The following is a 14,580-nucleotide window of genomic DNA, read 5'->3' on the forward strand; positions in this document are numbered from 1 at the left end:
TCAATTGCAAGGATCTCGTTATCTCTTATTCAAACACAATAGAAAAAAATAGTTTCATTGAACCTCAGTGGAATTATCAGGATCCTGTGTTGTTAACCTCCTTTTAATTTGTCTTTTATAAATAAAATATGGTACACATTGTTCTTGGGGCCAAAGAGTTTCCCATAATCTCACTTCCATGTAGCTGAATTAAAACGAGCGACAACTGGATATGGGAAAGAGGAAGAACTGAAAAAATTGGGAAGAATTATCATCATTGGAGGTATGTCTTTATGGAGTTATTGATACAAAATTTGGGAGTGGGTATATATATTCTGTGTACTTCCTCCTCAATAACTACTCATGAAAGTAAACATAAGTGATCCTAGGACTTGTACCAATAAGCCCATGATTCTGACTCCTTTTTCTTATATATCTCCTTTAAAGGAAGGCATATTACACTTACTTTCATTTGTTAATTGTCTGTGCTGAGGGGGCAAAATATTATGAGAGAGAAGAAAGGAGAGCCAGAGGTAGCTTTGGAGTAATGTGGTAGCCTTATTCAGGGCAAGATAAGATTTTTCCTTTCACAGCCCATGTTACCAGGGGCAGAGTCTCTGATTCCAGTGGGAGGAGAATGAAGAAAATGAAGATGATGAGTCTGATGGTCTGGTGGGGTTGGTGATATTAAGTCAATTCAATAAGCATTTATTTAGCACCTACTATGTCTCAGGCACAATGCTAAATGTTGGGATTCTAAAAAAAAGGCAAAAATTGCATGCCCTCAAGGAATAAACATCTAGTGGATTGTGAAAGCCTAATTGTACCTGTTTCAATGGTAAGTCTAATTATCCCCTTTTCGTTGCTGATAGCCTATCTATCCCCATTTCACTTTCTCTAATTCAGAGAGGATGAGATTTTTCAGGATCTTTCAGCCAGGATGTGTTTAAGGTATGATTTGAATCTACCTTTCTCTGATTCCAAGTTTCACTATTTCAAGTAGTCTCTTGTATAAGAAGCAATGCTACAAATAACTTCAAACAATAGAAAGTCAAAGAGGTTCTCCATGTGTGGTTTGAGAGTCTGCTCTTGCTAGCCACCTCTCTAATTACTTTTCACTTGAGGCTGCTCATAAACTTTTCACCTTTGATCATATACCTGTTCAGTGATAGAGTGAATTGACCTAGGAATGGGCTGTGAGACAGGATGATGAACCTAGCCTATGATGGACATTTCACTGTGGTTTTCTCGTGGATATAGAATAAATAAACCACATGTGAAATAAGGACAAGTTGACTGGACAAGCAAATCCTAGTACTAAAGACCCTATGTACATAAGCTATTTTCCCTCTAATCTCCTTAGCAAATGCTGTCAACACTTTTATTGCTGAGACTGCTAATAAGATATTGATGGGCCAGAGGAAGGAAACCTTTAGTTTTGCCATTAACAACTGCCGACAAAGCATTTAAAACCTCCCCAGTTAGGTGTAAAATTAGTAGCAAAATTGGCTTCCTACTGAAACAAGTTTAACACTTGAAAAAGTTGTTCAATTTCCATAGTAATAAAAATGTGCACTCTTCAAAAAAAAAAAAAAATGTCCCTTCTAAAATGAGAGTTATTGAGAGGTGGGGTTCAGTAATGTAATTTCATTGGTCTGGAAAAGTCCCAGTGAGGAAACTCCCCTTCTGCAGAACAGACCCTGTTCTATAGCTTTACAGTTTCTGAAAATTGCTTGGGTCACTGAGACTTTATGCCATCTGCCCAAGGTCATGCATCAATCCTCTTCAAGAATGAAGGATGAACAACAACAGCAAGTATGTGTCAGATGGAGGATTAGAATCCAGATCTTCTTTATTCACTCCAGGGCCAGGTCTTGATCTTGCCTCTTTTTGAGAATTTTACATGAGGTAAAATCCATAACAGGAAGGAACTTCTAATGAGACCTGCAAATTGGCTTTAGTGGCTTTAACCGGGTGGAACATGAGTCATTGTCTCCATTTGTCTGAAGAGAACTGATTCAGTTCAATACTGTTCCCCTGTGTAATATGCTACCTTCCTTCTAATTATTCTATCTTCTTATTCATGGATTTCATGTCAAAGCATGGCACTGTGTTGTCTCCAGAAAGTGCTGATGGATACTGGTAGAGCAGGTTGGATAAGTATAGTATGGCTGCATTATGGAGAGCGTCCAAATAAAGGTTGAGGAGATTAGACTTGATTAGCAATAGATATATTATATACTTTTAAGTTTTGAATGACAAAATTAAAATATGTTTTCAGAATTTTTACTGATGGCAGGATGCATGAAGATTGAAGGGGAGAGACTAGGCAGGAAGACTGGTGAAGAATCTAATTTACATTAAGCCAGCTGGGGAAAGGTAGGGGCACAAAAGAAAGGCTTATTCTAAAGGAAGATTTGATAAGACTACATCTATGATTATGGTGGATAAAGTAGAAGGAAAAATATGCATGATTCCAAAATTTAGAAGCTTGGAGGACATTGGGGAAAAGTGGAGAAATTAAGAGAATTGATGAGAAAGATGGGAAGGGAAGCCCATTTCTGAAGGGAAGCTGATAAACTCAATTTAATGAGGTAGAAGCAATCCTTGGGATGTGCAAATCATGAGAGATGTTATCCAAAGAGAGAAGGTAAGGAAGGAATGATAGAGAGAGGGAAGAAGAGGAGGAAGAGGAAGAAGAGGGAGAGGAAGAAGAGGAAGAAGAGGAAGAAGAGGAAGAAGAAGAAGAAGAAGAAGAAGAAGAAGAAGAAGAAGAAGAAGAAGAAGAAGAAGAAGAAGAAAAGGAAGAAGAAGAAGAAGAAAAGGAAGAAGAAGAAGAAGAAGAAGAAGAAGAAGAAGAAGAAGAAGAAGAAAGAAGAGGAGGAGGAAGAGGAGGAGGAGGAGAGATAGAAACACAGATTGAGAGATAGAGACAGAGATAGACACAGAGAGACAGAGAAGAGAGGAGAGAAAATGAAAGAAGTGATGAAAGAAGAAGAAAGGAGCAAAGATCAGTCTTCTATTTCTTAGAGTTCTTGTTTTTTTTGTTTGTTTGTGTTTTTGTTGTTGTTGTTTTGTTTTTTAATCTTGACCAGAAATGTTCTAGCCTGAAGAACAGGTGGGATAATATGACTTCTGCTCCCTTGTTGGAATTAGAGCTAGTTGGCTCCATGGCTACTTGAATTAGTCACACAACTTACTTTACCTTAATTTGTCTGTCTTGAAACTTAGGATGACACTTTTCAAGCTACAATAGCCTCAGTGTGGGGACTGAGGAACTATCTAAATGTAAATTAAGTTAACCAGGAATAAATGAAAGAGCCCAAAAAACTATGTGCTTTCCCCCTAAGTAAACATGGTTTTTTTATTTTCACCTTATGGACTAAGCTAAATTAAACTTTCTGCTTGAAGTCCCTTCAGTTATTTTCTTCTTGTCCCAAATTGTTCTGTTTTCTCTTTGTCTCTGTTTCTCTCTCTCTGTCTCTCTCTCTGTGTCTACATCTGTCTCTCTTTTTCTCCCACTCCCTATCCATCATTTCTCTATCATCATCATCATCTCCCCCCACCCCTGTGTGTGTGTGTGTGTGTGTGTGTGTGTGTGTGTGTGTGTGTATGGTGGGAGTGAGGTTGTGTCCATAAGACCATAAGATTGATGTAGAACTCAATCTAGATTTATAAAAAAATATCCAAACTCACGGCTAGCTTTTAGACCAAATACCCCCTTGGTATATGATCTTGTGCCTGGAGATCAGAGGAAGGTGAGAGGAAATTCACTTGAGCAAATCACAGTTTTTGTGCTGGTCTGAAGCTGAAGTGAGAATTGAGAAAAGGTTGGTTTCCTTGCAAAACCACAGGAAAGTGCATCCTCCCCACTCTCATAGGAAAGGAGAATGTTTTCACACAGCCCTGTTTTTTGAGAAGTTTCAGATTTGGTAATGCTGTAATAAAAATCATACTTGCTTGTCCCTTTAACATAGTCTAGCAGTGGAAACTTCAAATCCTCTTGCTGGTCTGAGGGAAAACCTATTACCTTGCTGTTATAAACTGTCACTGTCAAGAGGGGGCCCTCTCACCCTCAGTCTAGAGGGGTTTTTGGAGGGAAGGTCAAAGAATGAATCTGCTGATAAGCAGAGTCTAAGCAAGGAGTCTTAAAGTGCCCTTCCCTGGTTGTGGTTGGCCCAATTCTTCATGACCCCATTTGATGTTTTCTTGGTAGAGATATTAGAGTGATTCACCCTCTCCTTCTCCAGCTCATTTGACAGATGAGGAAACTAAGGCAACCAGAATTGAGTGCCCTGCCCAGACACTGAGTTCAGGAGTCTGAGTCTTCCTCACTCTAGGCTTGACATTCTAACCACTGCACCATTTAGCTGTACCAGTCCTGGTGGGTAAGGTTCATTAAGTAGTGGGATTGAGGATAAGGGAAGGTTTCTAGAAAGAAGGAGAGAGCAAGATGGAAAGGTCCTCACGTCTGGGATCACAGATCTTTGGACAAGATGTAACCTTACTGGATCTCAATTTCTCTATCTGTAAAATGAGGGGGTGGGACTAGGTAGTTGTGGAAGACCTTTCTAGTTCTAGATCTGTGCTGGGAGGACGGACGTAAGCTGGAACTTGAAAGAAGAGAAGGGTTTCCATAGGAAAAGAGGATTCTCAAACTTGGAGTGAGCCTTTGGCTGGAGGAGCATTTCTATGGAGGGGAGAGGGGCGGACTTCTCCCTGGTGCTGTTCATCTCCCTTTAGTCCCTTAGATCAGCCAAGTGGGAAAAAAAAAGTCACCCTTTGGTAAGTTCACCCCCTTAGCCAGAGGGGCTCTCTGCACAAATCCAGAAAAACCTTCCTACCTCTCTACTGCTGGCCTTGAACTTGTGGTCAGCAGGGGGCGCACTGACCTCTGCATTTTGAGCAGCTCCCTGGCCACTGCGGGCTTTTTAAGAGCATGTCCTAGACCCAGGGAGAGAAATAACCATCACACAATAGACACTTCAACCTGCCCACACTGATGACAGTGTTTTTGAAAAATAATTTATTCCCTCTGAGAGCGGTGATTTTTGTTTATTAAAAGAAGCACTGCCTCCTACACAAAACCTCATCTGATCTCCTCTCCCCCGGTGGCTGGTACCCAACTCCCACCGCGAAGTTAGCTGGCCGTGAGCCGCTCTGTCTCCGGCTTCCCTTTCTGGGCGCATCTTATTTCAAGGAAAGCTCCTTGAGGGCAGGAACTTGGTTCCATCCCCAGGACCTGGCACAGTGCTTGGCCCGTGGAAGGCATCTCATAAATGCTTGTTGAATGATTGGGGTTCTCCTTGACAAAACCTAAGGGAGGATTCCCTAGGAAAAGCGCCTTTTCTTCCTGTTGAGGGTTCTGCCACATTCTTTTTTGGAGAAGGAAATGTGCCGTCTTCCTTCCTTCCATTACCCACTTCCCATCCAACAACACCAAAACAACCAGATGATTCCATCAACTAACTGCTTGAGATGATAGGAGTAAAAAAACAAAAAATCAGCCACCTTGGGTTTCTGAACAGATGCTTTATGGGAACTAAGTGATCAAGAGCAGGTTTGGAAGGTAACAGGACTAGAGTGAAAGGGGGAATCATGGGAAGACCCTGAGACTAGGAATCAGCACACTTGAATTCTCATTTAGAGTCTATCTCTTTCTTGTATTGCACTGATGTTGGGTAGTTTAGCCTCTTGGATCCTAAATCCCTTTTATTTTTTCTTGGTAAAAATAAGATCTTCATAGTGATCATTTAGAGTTAGGAGGAATATTAGCGGTCATTAAGTCCAGCAGCGTCAAATTCAGATAGAAACAAGAGTCACTAATAGGTACACTAAAGGACTCCTGTGGGTCCGGATCTATGTTTTATTGTAATTTTATTTATTTTGTTAAATATTTTCCGATTCTATTTTAATCCAGTTCAGCCTGCACCTAGGCCGCATGTTTGACATCTGCAATATAGTTCAACTGCTATTTCAGGACTGTATCTTGTAGGTTTCTGAGCTGATTAAACCAAGGAACTGATATGTGAGCAAATAGAAAAGAGGACATTCTAGTACAGATGCATGATTTTTACCCAATTCAGGTAGTCTCTAGAATGTCCATTTTCCTTCCACGTTTCTCTCATTTGGAAAATGAATTGATTGCATTCTTAGGATTCTCAGGTTTCTTCTGGATCATGTATACATTTTATTTTTTGATGGAAACTCCTGGAGAATTCTTCAAGAGTCTATTTAATAGCTAATAGCATTTATATAATGCTTTAAGATTTGCAAAGCACTGATCATATGCTATTTCCTGTGATCTTCACACTAACCCCGAAATGTTTTTATTCTTCATTCATTTCGGTCGTGCCCGGCTCTTTGTGACCCCATTTGGGGTTTTATTGGCAGAGATAATATAATAGTTTGCCATTTTCTTCTCCAATTCATTTGGCAGATGAGGTATTGAGGCAAACAGGATTAAATGACTTGCCCAGAATCATACAGCTAGTTAAATGTTTGAGTCTTCCCTTAGTGTCTGGAATCTTCCTGACTCCAAGCTCAGCACTCTATTTTATGTACCACCGAGCTGCCCAATCATATAAAATAGATACTATTATATATCCATTTTACAGTTAAGGAAACTGAGGTAAACAGAATTAGATGACTGGCACAGGGTTCTTAGCTAGTAAGTGTCTGAAGCCACATTTGAATTCAGGTCTTCCTGATTCCAAGCTCAGAATTCTATCCACTCCATTACTCATCTATATTTTGCTTTTGATTATTCTCAGTGTCTAGCATGGGGTCTGCCACATAAGAAGTACTTAATAAATGTTTGAATGGGTGAAAAATAATCTTTTAGGAGATTTACAATCCCATTAATATGGAGATGTCCTTCAATGTCATAGCTCCTAAACCATCCAAGATGAATATTCTGTGTGATTCTGGTCTGTAATCTCCCATGGACCATCCACATTGTGCCAAAAGACTTCTCTTTTCATGTGAATACTAGTATAAAACTTTTGCTGTCCATGTGTTATCTCTGGCTCCATCTCCGTGGCTCACCTACCTCCTCTTTGGAACTGAGTTTCCTCACTGACATATCTTCAGCTATTTTTTGCGTGGGGTGATCATCAGTGAAAAGATGTATGGATTCATGCTTTGTAAAAAGACATATGATTCATCCACAGAAAGTAACAATAAAAGTAACATCCTCCGGGACTCTTAATGTTTTTGCTGTTTGTATTCCCTCAGTGGTAAGGATAAGCTGGTATATATTCTCTCCCATCTACCATATGAAAGCAGTGTCAGAAATGATGCTTCAAGTAGAATTCATATGATGTATATATTCCCTTTCTTTGAACGTCAGTCTCTAGTTTATCCATCTCCAGTCTCATCTGCACTCTGAAAAGCAACTTTCCATCAGAAATTCTTATATAATAACACTTTAAGGGAAAAAAAAGATAAAAATAAAAAATAATTTAATGTACACATAGTTCAAAATAAAGGCAAGGCCATTTGGACATAAAACAAATGTATTCATTGCATTCATTGTATTTCAAAATGTGGTTGAAAACTTGCAGTTCATCTATTTTCCTTGGTGACATCAACTTGACAGGTAGTGCCATTCTTATGAAAAAAAAATGAAAATGAATTTTAAAGGCATGTTATTTTTAAATAAAAATCTTTTATTCCTTTCTCTTTTTTCCCCCAAAGCTAACTCATTCTTCTATTATAAAAAAGCAGCCTTATTGACATCAATTTCCATGGTTGCTTAGCTCAGTTGGTAGGAGTGTGGCACTAATGAGACCAAGGGACTCAGTTGAACCCCTATGTGGACCAGCTAGCTTTGCTCTGTTCCATAGCCACTGATTAAGCCTGCAAATTTTTACTGCTGATTGGAAGGGGAGCTGGGCAACAGGATATAGATAGATTAGTACAATTCCATCACTATCCATTGGAGGAAAGAATAGAAGCGCAGACCCCACCAAAGATTTTCAGTGATGTCATCTTCATATCTGAAAACTGGCATATTTAGAGAAAGAGTTAATATTTTCAAGGCACTTTGTAGTAGATATATAGCCCATATTTTATGAGGGCATTCTGTATTCTCTCATTTCCTTCTAAACGACACATCTTGAGAATTATAATTTAGAACTATAAGGGATCATAGAAGTTATTGAATCTACCTTCTCCTGTTTTATAGCAGAGGAACCAAGGACCAGTGCTAAGTGATGCAATCAATAGAATGTCAGACCTGGAATTAGGAAAATCTGAGTTCAAATCCAGCTTCAGACACCCTGGGTAGTCACTTAATGTTTCCTCAGTTTCTTCAACTGTAAAAAGAGAATAATATCCCCTACCTTCCAGAATTGTTGAGGATCAAATGAGATATTTGTAAGAAGCTTAGCACATAATGAATATTATATAAATGCTAGTTATTATGATTATGTGATTTATCATGAGCAATAGTGTGATTATATGAGGTGAATTTAAACCCAATCTCTTGTACTACAATTCCTGTTCTCTATCCATTCTATTATATGGGCAGAGAATTAGCACTTGGGACAAAAAAATGATGGAAATGTCATGAACTGTCACTCAGTTTCACATGGGTTCACTTTAATCAAGCCCTGCCTACTTGGTAGGAGAGATATTCAGGACCACAAAAAGACAGCCATGTCCAGGCTACCACCATGCAATGCACCATGAAAAGGCATTACCTTAAATAATGATGGACTCCCTCTTTCTCTATCTCCTTCGTCAATGTCCAAGGCTTGGATTGAGGGCTCATAGGGACTCAGAAAGCCAGAGAGATCTGCTGAACCCCAACTAGAGGAGAAGTAGAGTTGGCTGACTGGGATCAGCTGGCAAGAATGGCTAGAGAGTTGTTTGGACAGTAAAGTTGTCTCTGCACCATTAACTTGTGAGTTCTTGGCTTGTGGAGTTGGAGCATTTGTTATCGAGGTGGTTCTATCATTTTGTTTCCCATGAAACTTTGGCTATGGAGTTTGGGAAGAGAAATTGTCGATTTGGGCCAAGAACACAGAAGATGATCCAGGAGGACAGGAGATGGCTGACCCACGCTGCAAGTAAATTCAACAAACTTTTACTGAGCGGCCATCCTGTGCATGGTGATGTCCTAAAGGGAGATGACAAATAAGACCCCTTCCCTACAGATGCTTATAATCTTGGAGGTAAGGTGTTATGGGGACACTGAACCAGATGGGAAGTGATACCAGGTGTTTTCTAAGTTCCCTCTTTGTGGTTGATGTTGTTTGGTTATTTTTCTCACATCCAACTTTTTAATGACTATTTTAAATTTTCTTGGCAAAGTCACTGGACTTGTTTGCCATTTCCTTTTCCAAGTCATTTGACAGATAAGGAAACTGAGGTAAATAGGGTTAAATCACTTGCTCAGGGTCACACAGCTAAGTACCTGAGGCCATATTTGAACCAGGAAGGTGAGCTTTCTTGACTCTGGGTCTAGTATTCTATCTAAAGCACCATCTCACTGCCCCAGACCTTCAAGGTAGATACTATTATATTTCCATTTTACAGTTCAGAAAACTGAGGTTCTCTATCCATTGTACCACTTAGCTGCCTTATAGGTTCATAGCATCACAAATTTAAAGTTGGAAAGGACCTTAGAAGTCATTTTTTTCAACCTTCCAATTGTACAGATGAGAAAACTGAGACCAAGAGAAATCAAATGACTTGGTCAATTTTGTTAAATATCTGAGACAGGATTTGAATAGAGAACTTTCTGATTCCCATGCTCTATAAATGCACTGCACTGACTTGCAGCTTTACGATCTATGGATATGTAAGATGTTTGAAGTCATTCCTTCAATATTTATTTCTTTCACAATTGATCAATGATGGACAGAATCAGCTACACCCAGAGAAGAAACATTGGGGAATGAGTGTAAACTGTTAGCATTTTTTGTTTTTCTCCCCAGGTTATTTTTACCTTCCGAATCCAATTCTTCCTTTGCAACAACAACAACAACATAATTCGGCTCTGCACATATATATTGTATCTAGTATATACTATAACATATTTAATATGTATGGGAATGCCTGCCATCTAGGGGAGGGGGAGGAGGGAAGGAGGGGAAAAATTCGGAACAGAAGGGAGTACAAGGGATAATGTTGTAAAAAATTACCTATGCATATGAACTGTCAAAAAATGTTATAATTATAAAATTAATAAAATAAAAAAATTAAAATTCCTCAGCTTGGCATTTGAAAAAAATATTTATTCCTTTCAGAACAACATTTTCTGAACTGAGTTATCCACTGGAAACTCTTATCTAGTGGCTGATTGTAGTGTGAAGATGGCTTACACTGAGCTCTCCAGGCTGCCTGAATGGAAGCTCTGACAGAGCCTACCAGCCTGGAAAGGCTTTGAGGACAGACCTTCTGTAAGTTGGTGCATGAGGACCCTCTTGGTTAAGTTTGGAAAGGCTAGCTACAGAGTTAGGAAAAAGTTATCATTGGCATTGGTGAGGAAGGTCCCTGGCAGGTTGGATGAGCTGCCTCTAGTAACCTTATAGGAGGATGTAGACAAGAGTTCCATGGAGTAGGCAAGCAAAGGTAGATTGAAATCTGCATTATTGGAGAGAAAACTCTCATCAATGAGCTTACAGAACCTTTGAGGGTATTTGAGTACCATAAAATTAGCCAAGGCTCCTATTCTCCTGGAATAGCCTTTGAGAGCACAAGGTCATTTCCACACCAAACACAATTTAACCATCATGATATCGTTTATTGTGCAGTGATCTCAAGGGTTGTTGAGGTGTGGAGGGCTGTTTAATGCTCCCCTACATGGGCTTGTAATGCTGTGTATGTATAGCTCTTCTGTCTCCCTCCAGCCCTCCTGCCAGCTAGCCCTTCTCAGCTGTTGTTCCTGTGTCCTGATTGATAAAGGATTCCAATTTGTTGCCTTATTTTGCAAACAGTTGTCAGGGTAAGGGGCTGAGAGAGATTTGGAACACCACTAAAATGCAAGGGCTTAGGGACAGCTGTTTCAGTCACTTCTGACACTTTTTTCATTTAGTTTCCAGTTGATGGTTGGGTTCCAGGTGGTCAAAATTCTGAAAGACTGACTTTGAATAAAAAAAAAAAAGTAATATTATATCAGTCTTACCTCTAAAGACAAGAACCTGAAGAGCCTCTCTTTTTGTTGTCAGTGTCTTTCTCCTCTGCCTTCTTTAGGAATGAGGTAGTTCATAGTCTTGCTTCCCTAAAGCACTGATTACCCATGTGGAGTTCTCTGTGATAGACACAGTAGCCCCCCCCCCCCCCAAAAAAAGGTGACAAAACCAGCCATAATGTTGCCCTTAGGCCAACCTGCTCTGCTTCTTTGATAGAAATCTCCAGAATTTTTATTGCTGCCTTTCTTCCCCTCTGTCAATTGAAGAGGGAGTTTACAATCTAGATAATGAAATTAACTGTCAGCAGTGAGGTAAATTGCTGCTACTTGGCCTGGCTAATGAATAGAAAGACTTTTAGAATAGGAAGTAGAGGATTTTTGAGTCTTGGTCCTCATTCTATCTACCTTCTTTTCTTCATCTCTCCTTTTCTTCCTTCTTTCTCTTTTTTCTTCCTTCCTTCCTTTCTTTCTCTCTTTCTCTGTCTTTATCTTTCTTTCTTATTTCTTTCTTTCTTCCTTCCTTCTTTCTCTTCTTTCTTTCCTTCCCTTTTTCTTCCTTTCTTTTTTCTTTCTATCAATATATGGATACTTATTTATATCTATAGAGAGGAGTATATAGAGATAGATTTAGATACAGATATATAGATATAGATAGAATTAGAAATGTAGATAAATATAAATATATACATCCGTGTTTATATATATATATATATATATATAATCAAATATATCTGAATGGGATAAATTGAGTGAAGACTTCTCAAAAGAGTGTGGCTTTGATCTATACCCTAATTGCAACTCAAAACTTTGTCATAACAAGTTGTACTATAGCCAAAAACCACAGATGTTCACTTATCTTAGATAAACATACATTTTCCCTCCTGTTCCCCCTGGCCTTTTTTGCCACAATTAGCATTAAGTTCTTAATATGGTAAAGAGTCTGATGTTGGCTAGTAGTCTTTGTCTCTGAATAGATTTTAATCTCTAGATAGATTTCTTCATTTTAGAATATAAGTCTGGACTTCCAGCCAATGGGAGAAAAGATTAGAAAAGGATGGGGGCTTCTGCGTTAGGGCCTATATAATCCTGTGTTTTGCAGCTTGTCCTTTGCACTCCTATATTGACACTGCTGTCATTGGGAGCTTCCCTTTCTTGTGAGATCAAAATAAATCCTTTTTTGCTTTTTATCTTGAGAGTCTTTGATTTTAATTTGGGTAAGAGTTGCGGTGCCATATATATCTATAATTCCGTATCATGGAATTATAGCTTTAGAAGTGAAAAGGACTTTAGATCATACATTAGACCTGGAGGGGACTTCAGAAACCATTAGTCTCCACTCCCCCTCCAAGAAACTGAGTCAGAAATGGAAAATTATTTATCCAAGATCACATAAGAAGCATGTTCCTGATTTTTGTTTTGATCATGTGTTTTGCTCTGAAGCCAAATCTTCTATTACACAATGCCTAACCTAATGCTGGACCTGATAATTTTTAAGAGTCCTTTGAGATCTCTTGAACATTCCCTGATAATAAGGTAGTTTGATAAAATATTATCCCATCTCCCCTCTATAAGTTAGTAAAGAAGGAGAAGGAAACAAGTATTTATATAGTGTAACAATTTGGGGAGGTAGGTGCTATTGTGAGTCCTATTTTGCCATTAAGGAAACTGAGGCAGATAAGAGTTTTTGAGTCTAGTTAAGTATCATGCCTTAAGATCATAGATCTTTTGACTCCTAGTATCTCCATCGTTTAAGCAACTGTTGTTAGATTTATTATACTCAGGCTTGCCTTTAATATGCTCAAAGCAATCTGGTGGATATTAATTTCCACAGAATCATAATTGCTATCAGAACTTGCACTCTCAGCAAAAAGATTCGGTAATTCTCTCTCAGCTTGAAGCCATCCTATAATCAGAAGGTTATAGACAGCAACATTCCCTTTGGTTGAACAGCATCTGTGCATCTGAGAACACATACATTCACATATGTTTATGATCATTACATTCTAGAGCACTTTTTCTCTGGAAGTTTGAGTTTCCTCATCTGTGAATTAAAGGGGTTGGACTACATAATCTTTTAGGTTCCTAATGGCTGTAAAATCCTATGGGCTGAAACTGGTATTGTTGCTAGATTTTCTCAGAATTTTAGGACTTGGGCTTTCATTATTGCTAATCACGACCATGACGTCAGCCTTTTTCTTCACCAACATCTAATAAGAGGGGCTAGAGGAAGGAAGGAAGGAAGAGGAAGAGAAAGACTGCAGGGTCAACAATAGAATTGGAACTAGCTCCCACTGCTTCCCATCACATGTGAGCTTTTTTGGTTTGATGCACTTTGTAGGTATGGGTCAGCATTCTCTCAAAAACCATAGATCATGAACCCCCACTAATGTGTTCGTTTTTGTTTAACCAACTAGAATGGCATAGCAGTTCAAAATAAAAGACATTTAATCGAACAGAATAATTAAGAGAAAGGAAAAGCTGCCATCTCCACTCCTCATATACACATATGGAATGTATTCTTGAATATTTTCTCATGTTCAGAAGGGAAAGTGACACATGCAGAGAACAAGTGTAATCAGGGAAAATGGAGAGGATGCATACATAGAGAACTAACCCAACTAGGAAATACATAGGGAGAGCACACATATGGCCAGGATAAATGTATGGTCTCTGCTGCTGGAGAGTTGCTGATGCTATCTAGTCATGTCATCATGCTATTTTCTTTAGGAATTTTATTTCCTCCTTGATCCACTGGGTTTTCTGTGTATCGTATCATGCAGATAATATTGGACGTCTCTGATGATTTTATGATCATTATGCTCTCTGTGATGCTCAGAGTTAGCAAAATCCTTTTAAACTCTTGTCAATTCCTAGTTGTCAGTCTGCTCCCTAGAAGTCACTTTGGGTACTCTATCCAACACATCCCAAGGAGAGACTAGGGCAATGGGGGTCCCCTCAATACCCATAATGCTTCCTGACTTGGCTTGCAAGTGAGCCTATAGGCAAGAACAAAGCCGGTGAAGTTATGTGGATTATCTGTTTCTGTCTCTCTTCTATATTCTGGTCTTCAGTATTCATATCTACTAGCAGCAAAGTTGATGTCCTTAATGTTGCATTCCAGTCAACCCAAACCTTTACTATTGTAGATTCAGCCAACTCTTTTCTGTGGAGGTAACTGCTTACCCTTAAGGACTTCAGGCTATAAAAGGACCCACAGAGAGTAATCATCACGCCAATGTCCCTTTGCAGGATGGACTAGGTTGTATTTACAGGAACAAAGCCAAATGGAAAGTTGGATAAATTAACTAGACAACTAGTAGCTTTACAATATGTTTATACAAAGCTTTTACAGTAGCTTTTTTAAAAAACAATATCTTTACAAATTAACTATTAAACTAAAAAAAAAAAAAAAAAGGTGGTGTTTTTTCTTTTGTCGATAAATTAAGACAGGCTGGTTGTAG

The 14,580-nt window shown here is 38.9% G+C and overlaps 1 protein-coding gene across 2 annotated transcripts in view; it reads left to right on the forward strand.

Moving 5' to 3' along the window:
• Positions 1 to 14,580, forward strand: part of LOC141541847 (uricase) — a 116,650-nt gene that overhangs the window by 15,133 nt on the left and 86,937 nt on the right. Inside the window, exon 1 of one of the 2 annotated variants that reach the window (XM_074266385.1) lies at positions 131 to 262. The exons of the other annotated variant lie outside the window; for it this stretch is intronic. The gene's annotated coding sequence lies outside the window, so the exon portion shown is untranslated. Of the gene's footprint in view, positions 1 to 130; positions 263 to 14,580 lie in introns of those variants that run through there. 2 annotated transcript variants of the gene reach the window in all.

The sequence above is a fragment of the Sminthopsis crassicaudata genome, chromosome 4, assembly GCF_048593235.1.
Source record: "Sminthopsis crassicaudata isolate SCR6 chromosome 4, ASM4859323v1, whole genome shotgun sequence".
Taxonomy (NCBI): Eukaryota; Metazoa; Chordata; class Mammalia; order Dasyuromorphia; family Dasyuridae; genus Sminthopsis; species Sminthopsis crassicaudata.